The sequence below is a fragment of the Macrotis lagotis genome, chromosome 1 (assembly GCF_037893015.1).
Source record: "Macrotis lagotis isolate mMagLag1 chromosome 1, bilby.v1.9.chrom.fasta, whole genome shotgun sequence".
NCBI classification, from domain to species: Eukaryota; Metazoa; Chordata; class Mammalia; order Peramelemorphia; family Peramelidae; genus Macrotis; species Macrotis lagotis.
In genome coordinates, this window is record NC_133658.1 from 765,727,404 (window position 1) to 765,741,245 (window position 13,842).

Below are 13,842 nucleotides of genomic sequence, written 5' to 3' on the forward strand. Positions count from 1 at the left end.
AATTTCATAAGTATCAGCACCAAGACAAGGACCAAGGTCTTTTTTGGCCCCTAGAATGACTCTCTACCCACTATTTGACAATGCTTCTTCAAACCCCAGAGGACTACACAAATGCATGTATGGGATATTCAGGGAGGATTAGTCTCTCTGGAGTAAAAGCCACTGAGCCCTTTGCAGGTCTGCTTATCTAACCTTTGATGTCAACCTTTCACCCAACTGTCATCTGTGGCTCCAAAACACTGTGGCATGTGCAGAGTCACATCATGGTAAAACCATCTAGGCAGATGGGTCAAACCAGGTCAGTGAATTAGGGGACTATCTCAAGCATGTGAAGACTTCCCCTATGGAATAGGTGGTTGTGAACATTTTGTTCCAACAGCCATGAAGCTGATGGAAGCCCCATATTTCCCCATGTATATGACACAACTTAATTTTGGGGCCCCAAACTTGAAAAAAATTATATTACATAAAGTTATTGAACTTAAGTTTTATTCATCATAAAATTCATACAATTCCTCATCACTGTCAAAACTCCCATCCATTAGCTCATCCTTTTCTGTGTTTGATGACGAATCACTGTCTTATGAGAGGCTCTGACTGCTCTCCTGCCTGGGCTCTGGTCTGTGGTTGACCACAAGAACTCCCTGGCTCCCTGGGCAAGTCTGGTGTGTGGATGCATGCTTACTTCATTCCGTTTCATGACCCCAAAGCACAAGTTGTGTCCTCCTTGGAAATCAGGATGTTCTTTTTCATCAGCAGTTCTTCTGGCCCCCTTTTGAACCATCTTTGTGGACACAGGAATTCTACTTGCCCTTTGCTCTTCAACTCCTCTACATTAGACCATTTGGCTGACTAGCCTCTCCTGGCCTTCTTCTGCCACAGCATTTTCAGTAGAATTTTTTCTTTTCATAGCTAGACTTGAGTTGTTTTCTCAGTTGGAGGAAAACCACACTGACATTCAGCTGCACAATTTCCATTCACTTTTGCAAACTGGATTACTTTGAACTTGAATTTGGAACTGGATAAAAATCTTTTCTGATCCATTTCTAGGAAGAACATGGCAAAATGTAACATACACACACACACACACACACACACACACACACACACACGGTAACAAATGTGAAGCTATGAGTGCAAAGACAACAAGTGAGAAAAAGTGGGAAATGCAAGTAAAAAAATCTACAACCACTGTATAAGACACTCCCAGGTTTAAGACACCAAGTTTTTCAAAAAAGGGTGTGTCTTATACATGGGGTGATATGGTAAGTGCTGTGGAACACTTAGAGTTTGGTCAGACACTGAAGATACCAAAATCATCCACTGCATCCAGAATCTTTGCCAGTCATCTTGATTTTCAACTTGCCACTGGACTGCAATGACTCTGAAAGGGAAAGTGAGGGTGTCCACTTCATGAAAATGCCTCACATATCAAATTACTCCTAAGTCAGAAAACATAAAAAAAGAGACTATACAGATAGTATCCTTCACCCTGTCTATATGTCTTTCCAATCTCAGTGAAAGTGCTGCACTGTATCTTTCACACAACTTCTGGTACACAATTCATTTTTGATGATAGGCTTCAACCGTCATGATTCTTTCCATTCTCCTGTGGATGACCTTCAATTTTAATTCTTTGAGGATTGTGGTGTTTCATTATTTGTAGCTATGTAACAACAATGGAAGAAAATTTGATGTTTAAAAGTTGCATTTGTGCTTCAGTGAGAAATTTGGGGACCATAAAAAATTTTGCACAATTTCTCAAATAAAAGGCAATCCATTTTCTTCCTCTAATTCAATTCCGGACATAACCAAAATATGCTTGATGTCTTTGCGAAGTGGAGACATATGGTTACCAAGAGCAAGACTAGATTAGAATATCAAATTTTTGCAAAAATTTTTAGAGGAGGATGGGGGAAGACCATGAGTAGTATCCTCTCAAAATGATATAGTGGATAAAGTTCAAGACTTGGAATTAGCAACACCTGGATTCAATTGCCAGTGATGCTTATTAACTCTGTGAGTGGGCAAGTCTTATGTCTCTGGGCCTCATTTTGTTCATCTATAAATAGAGATGATAATACCTTATTGGACTAGCCTTCTAGATATATTGCAAGACTCAAATGTGAGGGGTGGCTAGGTGGCACAGTGGATAGAGCACTGGCCTTGGAGTCAGGAGTACCTGAGTTCAAATTCAGTCTCAGACACATAATAATTACCTAGCTGTGTGGCCTTGGGCAAACCACTTAACCCCATTGCCTTGCAAACAAAAAAAAGAATAAGACTCAAATGTGATAATATATGTAAAGTGATTTTCAAATTTTAAATTGTTATGTAAATCAATTATTATTATCCCCAACCAGGGAGAAGTCATAGGCAGAAAAACTAATTTGTTCAAATCTTGGTAAGAGCCATAACTGAGTCAGATCACTCCAAGAGCAGTTGAGGATAAACCTGGAAAACAGCAAAATTTGAAAAGTTGAAAAGATCAGTTATTTCTATAACAAAAATTGTTTTCTTCATCAGTGACAATGGAGTCTTTACTTTAGGATTCTAACACAATAATTCCCCATATCCTTCATGAAGTAGTTGAAATATGCTTCAGTAGAAATAATACTAAGGTGAGGTGACTGGACCCAGAAATAAATTCCACACCATTAACCAGTTATTTCTTGTCTGTTAAGAAATAGTTGATTCCATTTTATTCAGTGTTCACTGTTATATGTGTATATCAATATAAATGTATATTATATATATTATATATCTATCTGTTTGTCTGCCCACTTAATTATCACTATTGATTTCTCTCTAGAGGTTTTTTCCTTTGAACTTTAAAGGATAGAGGATACAAGAAACTTGAAATTGGAGGAGTTCTGTGATATGCTAAAAGTAGCTTGAACCAAATAGTGATAGAGAGAGCCTGCTGGTTAAATGGCCATTTACACCTTGGAAATCAGCAAAGACTATAAATCAGTGCTTGTTTTTTTGTTTTGTTGATTGTCTAAACTTTTAAAAAGTGATGGAGAAGATATTAATAATGCAGATTAAATTTAAACACGTGTTATGCCTTTCCAGATAGCCAGTTGTTAAACATTTACCAGCATAGTACTGAATGAGTGATGAAAAGATAATTAAAATATGTACAAGGTTATTTAGTTTTGCTGATGCTGCTCATATTGCTGACTTCTACCAGATGGACCAGTCTCTTTGAAAAAGTCCTTGGCAGAGTATTGTTTATATAGCTTTGTGCATGTGTATTTATACTCATGTGTATATATAAAAGGATGTACATTTTATATATATATATATATATATGTATATATATGTATATATATATGCAAGACACGTTTATATGTCTATGCACATATGTATTACAGTTATCTTTTCCATATTATGATTTTACCCATAGCAGTTTCAGTATATCATATGGCATAAGAAATAAAATGGAAATTTTGGGGGAGTTTTGTGGAAACTGCATACAACATTGAAAGCCAGCAGATGAGGCACAAAAAGTTCAGAAACTCAGAAGTGCATAAAATATATGTGTAATATTGTATAATATCAACATATTTTATCTTTTAACATCATAATAATTCAGACTTCTTCTCTGATACAAAGGGAAGGCCAAAATTTTATGCAGACTTTCCATATTACAAGGAAATCATGTCCCTAGCCCTATAGCGTAGAAGGGATAATGTACATATATGTGTGTGTGTGTGTGTGTGTGTGTGTGTGTTTACACACTATATCTATATTTATATCAGTAGGTATCCTAAAAAGTGTATCTATGGCTTTCCAGCTAAGCTAATGTCCAAGATCTGTGAAGACATATTTTCCTCTCTCTCTCTCTCTCTTTCTCTCTCTCACACACACACACACACACACACACACACACTATATATATATATATATATATATATATATATATATATATATATATATATATATATATATATATACATGTCTTTATGGGGTCATAGACTTTCAGAATTGTAAATCATCTTTCCAACCTGTAAATTAGACTTGACAAAGTCAAGGGCAAAGGCACTCAGAAGCCTAACTGATTTCATGGAAGACTGAAGGATTTCCTTGATCTTAGGGACCCTGTAGTTCTCTTTTCAGTAATCACATTACTTGAGGGCAGATCTGTTTTGAAAACATGAACATATGGAGGGTTTTCTGAAGTTATACCACCCATGATTTCTTTTCTTACATTAGGCATTTGCAAGAACAGAGACAATACAGATTTCTTCAGTAGAGCAATTTGGTTTCACGATGACCCAAATCCTTTCATTTTTCCATGAAAACATTTTCTCAGGATGGCTAGGTGGTGCAGTGGATAGAGCACCAGCCCTGGAGTCAGGAGTACCTGAATTCAAATCTGACCCTAGACACTTAATAATTATCTAGCTGTGTGGCCTTGGGCAGACCACTTAACTCCACTGCCAAGCAAAAACTAAAAAACAAACAAACAAAAAAATTTTCTCTTGATTTGCAGAAATTCTCAGATTTGCAGAAAGACATAGCCACCAGTGGACCAGAAATTAGCTTCTTATGCTGTTTTATTTGACCTCTCTTATAACACATAATTATATCAGACTTGGACTCAAGAGATCAAATTTTGAGTGCCAAGCCTGATACTTCCTGACTGTATGATTTTGGGCAAATCATTACCTTTATAAGTCTAAGTTTCCCATACTACCTACATTATAGAGTCATTAAAAGGGAAATGCTTTGTAGACTTTAAAGTCATATATCTTGTTATTATGTCTTATCCCCATAATACATAGAATAAAAATTCTCAGAGGCAAGGACTATGTCCCTTTTTATATTTTTAACCCACCAGGGATTAATAAAATTTTGGTTCAGTTCTGCAAATTCATCAATGCAGAGACTTCTTGGTCTATAAAGTCTTGTTTTGACGAAGATCTGGAACTGGTTTGTAATTCTTAGAGTCTTTAAGTCATAATGTCAGAGAAAATTTTTGAATTCAATTTTTCTCTCCCTTCCTTGTACTATGAAGTCTTTAATAAACATTTCTTGTTGCAAATTTCCTTTTTCTTCCCTCCTCCATCCTAAATTTTAAAAAAATTAAAAGAAAAATAAGTATTTATAGAACTGAACTCAACTGACCTGAGTAATCTACACTTACCCAGAGAAGAGATAATAAGCTAACTCCAGAGCTCTCACCTCTGTCCTACCTCTATGGGATAGCTGAAAATTTATTACCAATCTGCCCCCGAGAACATACTCCAGCAGTCCTACTGAAAGAAATTCTGCTCAGTAGCTTGGCATCCTAAGGACTTGGCTGGCTTACTGGGTGGAGTTAGTTTGGCTCTGAATCCTCATGTTAAAAATAAATTCAATTTATTGCTCGGTCCCAATTCTTAACCCATTAACATCCCCACTGCTGTCTTCCTTCTCTCCTCTCTTTCCACCCTTCCTCGATCCCAGTAAAATTATTTAATTTCTTTGCCCAAGATTATTCCCTTTTTTTAACTTTGTTTGGATGGCCACTTTAGGAATAATCAATGCTTTCTGCCAGTAGAGGGAGAGAGGGAAGGGAGGGAAAAGAAAAATATAAAACTTAAAACCTCACAAAAAAATGTTTGGGAAAAATTATTGTATGTAGTTGGAAAAACAAGTGAATAAAATATTTAATAAAAAAGAAAAGAATAAAAAGAATATCAATCAAATTCCAGGAATTTCTTGAAAACTCAATTAAAAGTCTATTAAAGGGGGGGCAGCTAGATGGTGCAGTGGCTAGAGCACCAGTCCTGGAGTCAGAAGAACCTAAATTCAAATCTGGCCTTGAACACTTAATTATTCTCTAGCTGTGTGACCTTGGGCAAGTCCCTTAATCCCATTGCCTTGCCAATAAAAAAGTCTATTAAGGGGAAATAAAAAAAATAGCCAATATCATATACCAGCATCCTACTGTCAATAAGCAGTTATTAAATACTTTTTATGTTACTGATTATTGTACTCCCACAATGTGCTGCTGAAGAAAAGTAAAGAAGCTCACACAATCCCCTCTGACTGAATCCACTACAAATTTATATTATACAACTTCAACTGCTGCCAGACAATCCTATTATACCTCTCTTATGAACTTGTTATCTCACTCCATAGTGGCTCTTCCAAACCTTTATATTGCTCCTCAAATTTCCCTTTCCCTACTATCTCAACTGAGAACCTTGCCTCCTATATTACAGAAAAAATGAAACCCATTCACCACGAACTCCCTCTTCTCCATTCTTCCTTATCTCCTATCACTCAGACTCCTTTTACTACTCTCTCCTTTTTCACTTCTCACATGATGAAGTAGCCTCACTTCTTACCAAGGCCGCTTGTTCAAGGAATCCCATTCCATCCCATCTTCTCCAGCAGATTACCTTCTCTAGCATCCCCATTCTTTCCCTCTCTGTTGGCCTGTAGTCTTCCTATCCCGAAAAATCCCTCATTTGATTCTTCCACTCCTGCTAACTTTGTCCTCTAATCCCTTTTGCCTTTTGGAGTTAAAGTCCTCGAAAAGGTCATCTACAATAGGTGTCTCTATTTTTTTGTGTGTGTACTTTTTTTTTCTAATTCTCTTTGTAATTCCTTACAATCTGGTTTCCAAACATCATTCTACTGAAACTGCTCTATCTAAAATTACTAATGACCTCTTAGTTGCCAAATCCAATGGTCTTTCCTCAATCCTTTTTCTCCTTGATCTCACAGAAGTCTTTGACACTGTTGATCACTCCCTTCTTGGTAGTCTTGTCTTAGATTTTCAGGACATTCTCTCCTGGCTGTCCTCAGGCCTCTTTGACCGCTCCTCTGTTTCCTTTGCTGAATCCTCTTCTAGCTCATTCTTTCTATAACCATGCTCTCTTTGGCATTCAAAATCCTTCATAACTTAATCTTCTACTTTTACAGTCTTTGTACACATTATTCCCTACTGCACATTCAATGACCCTGACATCCTGACTGTTCCATGAACAAGAATTTCCATCTCTCAGCTCTGAACATTCTCTCTGGTTGCACCCCCAGGCTCCCCAAAGTATTTTTCCTCTTCCTGACTTCCCAGACTTCTTTTAAATCCCAATTAAAATGTCACCTTCTACAGGTAGCCTTCCCCAACACCTCTCAATTCCAGTGCCTTTTCTTTGTATAGTTTAGTTTGCATGTTGTCTCTTTGTAAATTTTGTAAATTGTAAATTGTAAATTTCTTGAGGGCAAGGACTGTCTTTTACTTTTTTTGTTTTCCACAGAGCTTAGCACAATGCCCAGCACTGCTAGTAAATGTTTATTGAATATTTTAAAATGTTAAAAACATAGACAACAATACAATCTCCTTTGTCAAGGATTTAAATCTCTCTAAATTTTTCAATCTCCTTTGTTTATTCTCTGGGGCTGAAAGCATGATGGAGATGGGGGAACAGCATGCACAAAGAGCAACAAACAAAAAATGTACACAAAATAAATTTTAAAAACTACCTGAAGGAGAGTCCTAACAATGGTGGTATGTGCTATGATTTTTCTATTCTAGTTTTCATTTTGAGAAATCTGATATTCTTTCTTTAACATAGTTCTATACCTCTACTGTTTTATCTTTTATTTATTTGGGGTTTTTTTGTGGAAGGGCAAGTGAATGAGGGTTAAATGGCTTGCCCAAGGTCACACAACTAAGCAATTAAGTGTCTGAGGCTGGGATTTGAATTCAGGTCCTCCTGACTCTAGGGTTGGGTGCTCTATCCATCTAGCTGCCCCTGTTTTATTAAATGCACATGATCACTTTTGCAAAGTTCAGAGAGGAGACAAAACACTTTTTTTATACCTTTTCTCTTTAATAGGAATTTTGTAAGCCCTGAGCTCAGAAGACCATTTAGATTGGCAACTTGTTCAATGATACAGTTCCTTTTGAATATGGTGGGTGGTAGTGTGTGTGTCTGTGTGTGTGTGTGTGTGTGTGTGTGTGTGTGTGTGTCTGTGTGTCTGTGTGTCTGTGTGTTTCCTTCTTCCTTTCTGGGGAGGTTGTCTACCTCCTGGGAGTTTAAATAACTGTTTTCCCTCCTTACTGCACTTCCGACAGTTTGATTCTTGAAGGATAATGATATAACTTAGAAAAATGAATGCATAGATTCTATCCTCACATGTGAAGTAGCTGATTGGTGCAGCCTTCTGGAGCACCTTGAAAACAGTTAAATTCCATTGATTTACCTGAAGAAGCCTATGCATGTCTGGACAACAGCTGCATTGTTTGGATGGAGTCATCACTGGTTGAAGCTGCATTAGCTCAGCCAGGGAGCACTCTTTGCTCTTTTTAAACTCTGTGGCACTGAGAATGAAGTCACTTTTCTCCTCTTAAAACCAACAGCTTTGCTCTAAGTTTTCCTGTTACTTTTATTTTCAACCAGCTGCTGCTTGTGGATGATCTCCCCAGGTAAGGAAGTTCTTATTCTGTTGTCTTAAGGGTGACCTTGGGTAATTTTTCTGGTGAGAAGGGGGTTAGGCCATGCATGGCTTGGGGACACATGGCTTTACTTAGGGAGGCATCCAGGCCAGCTAGAGGCAACATGGGGTGCCTAGGTCTAAACCTAGCCTAGAATCTCAGCTCTGCCATCTGTGTGACCTCAGCCAAATCAACTTCTCTAGTTTTCACTTCCTCAACTGTAAAATAAAACAGAATCAAACTACATGACCTCTCAGGACCCTTTCAGGTCTAAAGAGAATTGAGATCTCAGAAGATCCTAGGTCCTGGTGCTGAGAGGTAGAAGTAGCATCCTTGCCTAGGAAAGCTGTTTCTGGGGTCTTGGGTCTGTAAGTTGGGTAAGGAGTTCCTTAGTTAACTTTGAGTTGTGGAGTGGGAGATACTAATAACAATAGTAATAATAGATAATATTTGTATGGAAATTTCAGGTTTGTAAAGTACCATGGGGATGCTGAAACCAAATTTTGGCATATGCCTCAAGAGCATGGGGCAAGGTGGCAGCCTGAGGGAAACCAGAGCCATATGGTCTCATTTAGTTGTTGCTGTCTTGCTCATTTTGTTTTCCTTCCCAAGACTTCCCGAACTGGGCTTGTGTTTTTGGCAGAATCCTTAGCAGTCTGATGACATCCCTTGATAGCCAGAAAATCAACGGTTCTCCAGAGAGACTTCATGTCCTGATAGGTTTGCTTATGCTGTTCATTTCTTCCTTTGGGAGATAATGGCACCTGAGCTCTGTCCCAACATACAGATTCTTTGTTTGAATGAGCACTTTGGTGACTAGGAAAGGAATTTTCAAACAGTTTTTTTCCTCTGGTTTATGGGACCCCCTTCGTACTTTTTTGCTTTCTCATTAATGGTGCATCTGTTAACAAGAGCTCTTGAAATCTTCCCATCAGAACAGGGATACAGTCCTGGGGGTAGATAACTGAAGTTTCCCTGTGGAATTTTCAGCTTGTTTCTATGAGTCACTCTTATTGCCTGAATTACCTCAACTCTCCTTAGTCTTTGGTTGACTTAATGAAGACATCATATTTATAACAGAGGGACGTGCTGGGTGATAAATAGCTTTTGGAAGCAATCAAAAAGAGATTAAGCCAAGACATTTAACAATTTCAGGGGGTCCTTTATTGCATTATGTGCACCAATGCCATAAAAATTATTCCTCTCTTGAAATAAGGCCCCTAGAAGCCCAAACAACCTAGCTTGGAAAAGGTCTCATTTGGTCAGGAGATTTTAAACAGAGACCTTTCCCACTATTTCTAGAAAACAGTTTTGCAGGTCTAGAAGTAGTGCAGGGCTAGACTTGTGTGTGTAAAAGTCCATTTGTAGTGTCAGTCTAGCCAAGACATATGTTATTACTGAATTTGCATACTACAGGGAAAAACATTGTGGCATATGACTAGAGAATTGGCCATGGAGTTAGGAAAATCTGGGTTTAACTCTGGCTTTTAACACATAAGGAACAGGTAGGAGGTAAAGTGGTTAGAAATTGAGGTCTGCAGTCAGAAGATCTGAGTTAAAATTTGACCTCAGATACTAGCTGCATGCCACTTAACCCTAAATGCTTCCATGTATGTGTATGTATAAATATTATATATATATATATATATTATTTTTTTTTTCCCTCTACCCTATTTTTTACCCTCTAAGAGTTTGGAGTTAAAGTTAGGACATATTATACTTTAATACCAACCTAAGGACATTTATAATTAAACTTAATTGTTTTTAAGATGGATGGTATGATGTGAGAAGATTGGGAAGGGATATGTGCAAGCGCACATGTGCACATGCGTGTGTGTGTGTGTGTGTGTGACAGTAAGTTGTGAAGGGCAAATGGAGAATTTCATCTTTGAGCCTGGAGATGATAGGGAGGCACTAAAGTTTATAGGGGGTAACATGGGCAGATTTACCTTCTAGGAAAATCACTCTTATAGGTGAGTGGAGGATGGACTGGAAACTTGAGACAAACCCACCAGCACCAGGTTATTGCAATAATCCAGGAAAACTTTAAAATTTTCGGTCTCAGGGTAAGAGTTTTTTTTTTTTGGCAAGGCAATGGGGTTAAATGACTTGCCCAAAGTCACATAGATCAATAATTATTCATCATTTGAGGTCAAATTTGAACCCAGGTCCTCCTGACTCTAGGGTTATTGCTCTATCCACTGTGCCACTTAGCTCTCCTGGGCCAAGAGTTCTTTTTTTTTTTTTTTTTTGCAAGGCAAATGGGGTTAAGTGGCTTGCCCAAAGCCACACAGCTAGGCAATTATTAAGTGTCTGAGACTGGATTTGAACCCAGGTACTCCTGACTCCAGGGCCAGTGCTTTATCCACTACGCCACCTAGCCACCCCTGGGCCAAGAGTTCTTAATCTTTTTTTTTTTCCTATCATGGAGCTCTTTGGCAGTCTGGTGATAACCATGGACTTCATTTCTGAATCCTGTATAAAATTAAATATATCCGATTGATTGCAAAGATAACAAATTAACTTGAAGTAGTTATCAAAAATATTTAAGAAAAAAAGTGTTGATTTAAAGTTAAGAATTCTTGTCTTAGAAAGTTGGTTGGAACATTGAGAGAGAGCCTGTTTAAGGTTACACAGCCAGTGTAAGTTTGTATTAGGGGAGTGAGATGAGTCTGGGTCTCTTTCAGTTCTCAAATTCTGTGATTCTATGATACCATCTACTACAATACTATCTCTTGATGTAATCAAGATTAAAACTACATGTATTAATTATATCCACATAATTTTTTTGCACATATATTTCTCTATTGTAGGTATATATATATATGTAAATATATATGAAGGTAGGTATTTGTGTATATATACATATATGTAGATTTATCATATATTGTAGACTTATCATATATTTCATCTATTCATATACAAAATTTCCCTCCTATATATATGTATGTATATATATATATATATATATATGTAAAATTTCCCCAAAACTCTTCTCTGTGAGATTCTCTGAGAGCATGGCATTGAAAAAGCCCAATAGCCATAATTTCTGGGTAATTAAGTCATTTTAATAATAATGCTAGGATTTTAATAATAGTTTAATGGTATTCTTGAATGCCGAAGACAATCATGTTAGAGATGCGTAGCTTATATTCCTTTGGAAGACAGGTGTTCAGTGAATGTCAATCAACCCTGATTGGTTAACAATTAATGACAGACTGAATATTACAATGAGGGACTGGCCTTATTTTAATGAACACTGAATATATAATTTACTTCTAAATTGCCCTGCCTTGAGCAATCTATTCAAGGAATTTATCCCCACCCAAACCTGAGGAGAAGGTTAGGTGGAATCTCATCAAGAGGGAGAAGAGCTAATTCAATCTCATTATCAGTAATGTCCTTCAAGAGATTGAACTTTGAAATGAGGATTATAGAACAGGGGGAACTCTGGATCTTCCCAAATCATTGGCTATTAATAATCATTTCTCTCATTAGTATATTTTCCCTCTCATTCTCCTTTTCTCATTATTTATTCTCTCTCTTGGTTTCAATTCCTCTTTCCATTCCATATATATATGCAACCCCAAAAATTTCTCACATTTCTGCTCTTGTTATTCAACCCTCTGAGATTTCAACTGTTGTCATAGCTTTTGTGTTCACCTACATAAATGATTTCAATTGTATCTTGGATCTCCATCTGCTTATGTCTGAAGTAAAACTCATCATAGATGCCTCTATATGGGATATTAAGTTCCCCTTTTACATTTATTTGTTTTTAATATCATCCTTCTAGTCATCTCCAAACCCTATAGTCATGCCCTGAACCCCTTAATTCTGTTCCATGCAATAACCAGGAGAGGCATCTGGGCCTTTGATCTAGGTACCAAGGTCTAAAAGGAGTGCCATTCTTTCCTACAGCAGGCTGAAGAACTACACTCCTAAATTTTGAAGTCCTAAACCAGTCTTCACCTAGGAAGTAGGGAGTAGGGAGTAGGGAAGGTAGTCCTGAAGAGTCCCAGATTGTATTCTCCAGGCTGCATTCACCCTTCTCCTATCACCTGAATTTGCTCTAGATGCTATGAATCCTAGATCTGGTTCTGTTCCTCATCCTTTTTTTTAAATGTCTCTGGCATGGTATAGTGGATAGAGTGCCAGCTACAATAACCTGATATACAGATATAAGGACCATATATATTGATACTATGCCTTGGGCAAATCACTTAAGCTTTCAGTGCTTCAAGTAACTCTCTAAGACTACAAGTTGCAGAAAAGGTGCTGACATGCATTGAAGGAGGGAATTTTTTCCACCTGAGTTTCCCACATTAATGAAATTACAGGTTCAACCCTCATCCTTATTTGTCCTTTACTTTTCATTTCTACTGTCAATTTCCCTAGTTCAGACTCTCTCAATTTCTTAACTGGTTTTTCTGCCTCCAGTCTACTCCCTCTTCAATCATTCCAATGTACCACCACCAGGTTAATCAAAACTTTATTTAGTGCCATTAATTTATTTGGCGCTTCCTAATTAGGAGCCATTAAAGGGTTTTTGAGCTGGGAAATAATGTGTGCAAAGTGATGTTTAAGTAAGATTAATTCAAAATTTTCCACAGTCTGGTTCCTACTTTCCTCTCTAACTTTATTTCTGATCACCTCCCTTATATTATTCCTCTACTTTGGCTAAATTGATATAACCATCATCCCACAATCACACTTTGCACATTTCCATTTCTGTGTTTTTATGAACACTTCTTGCCTCGTCTCCTATCCTCTCTCCTTTCCCAAGTCCTATCCGTGCTTCATGGTTGAACTCAAGGCTACCCTCCTTTAGAAAAACCTTTCCAACCACTTTAAACCTTGACAATTGTCACAATACATAGACTACCTAATACTGATGACTTTTTTTTTGTTTATATCTTGCCTCTTCATCAAGACTGGAAACTGTTTGAGGGAAGGGGTCTATGGTTTAAACCTCTGTATACTTCTAATGCCTACATATCCTATACAGAATATATAATAACCACTCCATATTGATGATGGTGAAAATTTACTTTTCTGTGATCTTTTATAGACACATTGCCAGCTAGGACCATGGTAGGTACTTGAGAAATATACATATATTAAATTGAACTGGATAATTATACCACTCACCATGACAAATATTTCTTTCACTACTATAGATCTTGACACTTACTAGCTGTGACATCCTGGTAAGACATTTAACTTCTACCTGCCATGAAACAGGAATAATAATAGTACATATCTCTCAGGGGTTTTCTAAATATACAACAAAATAGCTTATGTAGACTGCTTTGCAAATTTTAAAGCTCTATGTGAATGCTAGCTACTGTTATTGTTATTATTATAGTTTTTATTATTATTAAATATGTCCAAGTATATTTTAA

The 13,842-nt window shown here is 37.2% G+C and overlaps 1 protein-coding gene across 1 annotated transcript in view; it reads left to right on the forward strand.

Moving 5' to 3' along the window:
• The first annotated feature begins 8,339 nt into the window (after positions 1-8,339).
• Positions 8,340-13,842, forward strand: part of AMOTL1 (angiomotin like 1) — a 214,382-nt gene continuing 208,879 nt past the window's right edge. The window contains exon 1 of the mRNA XM_074216484.1: positions 8,340-8,428. The gene's annotated coding sequence lies outside the window, so the exon portion shown is untranslated. The remainder of the gene's footprint in view (positions 8,429-13,842) is intronic.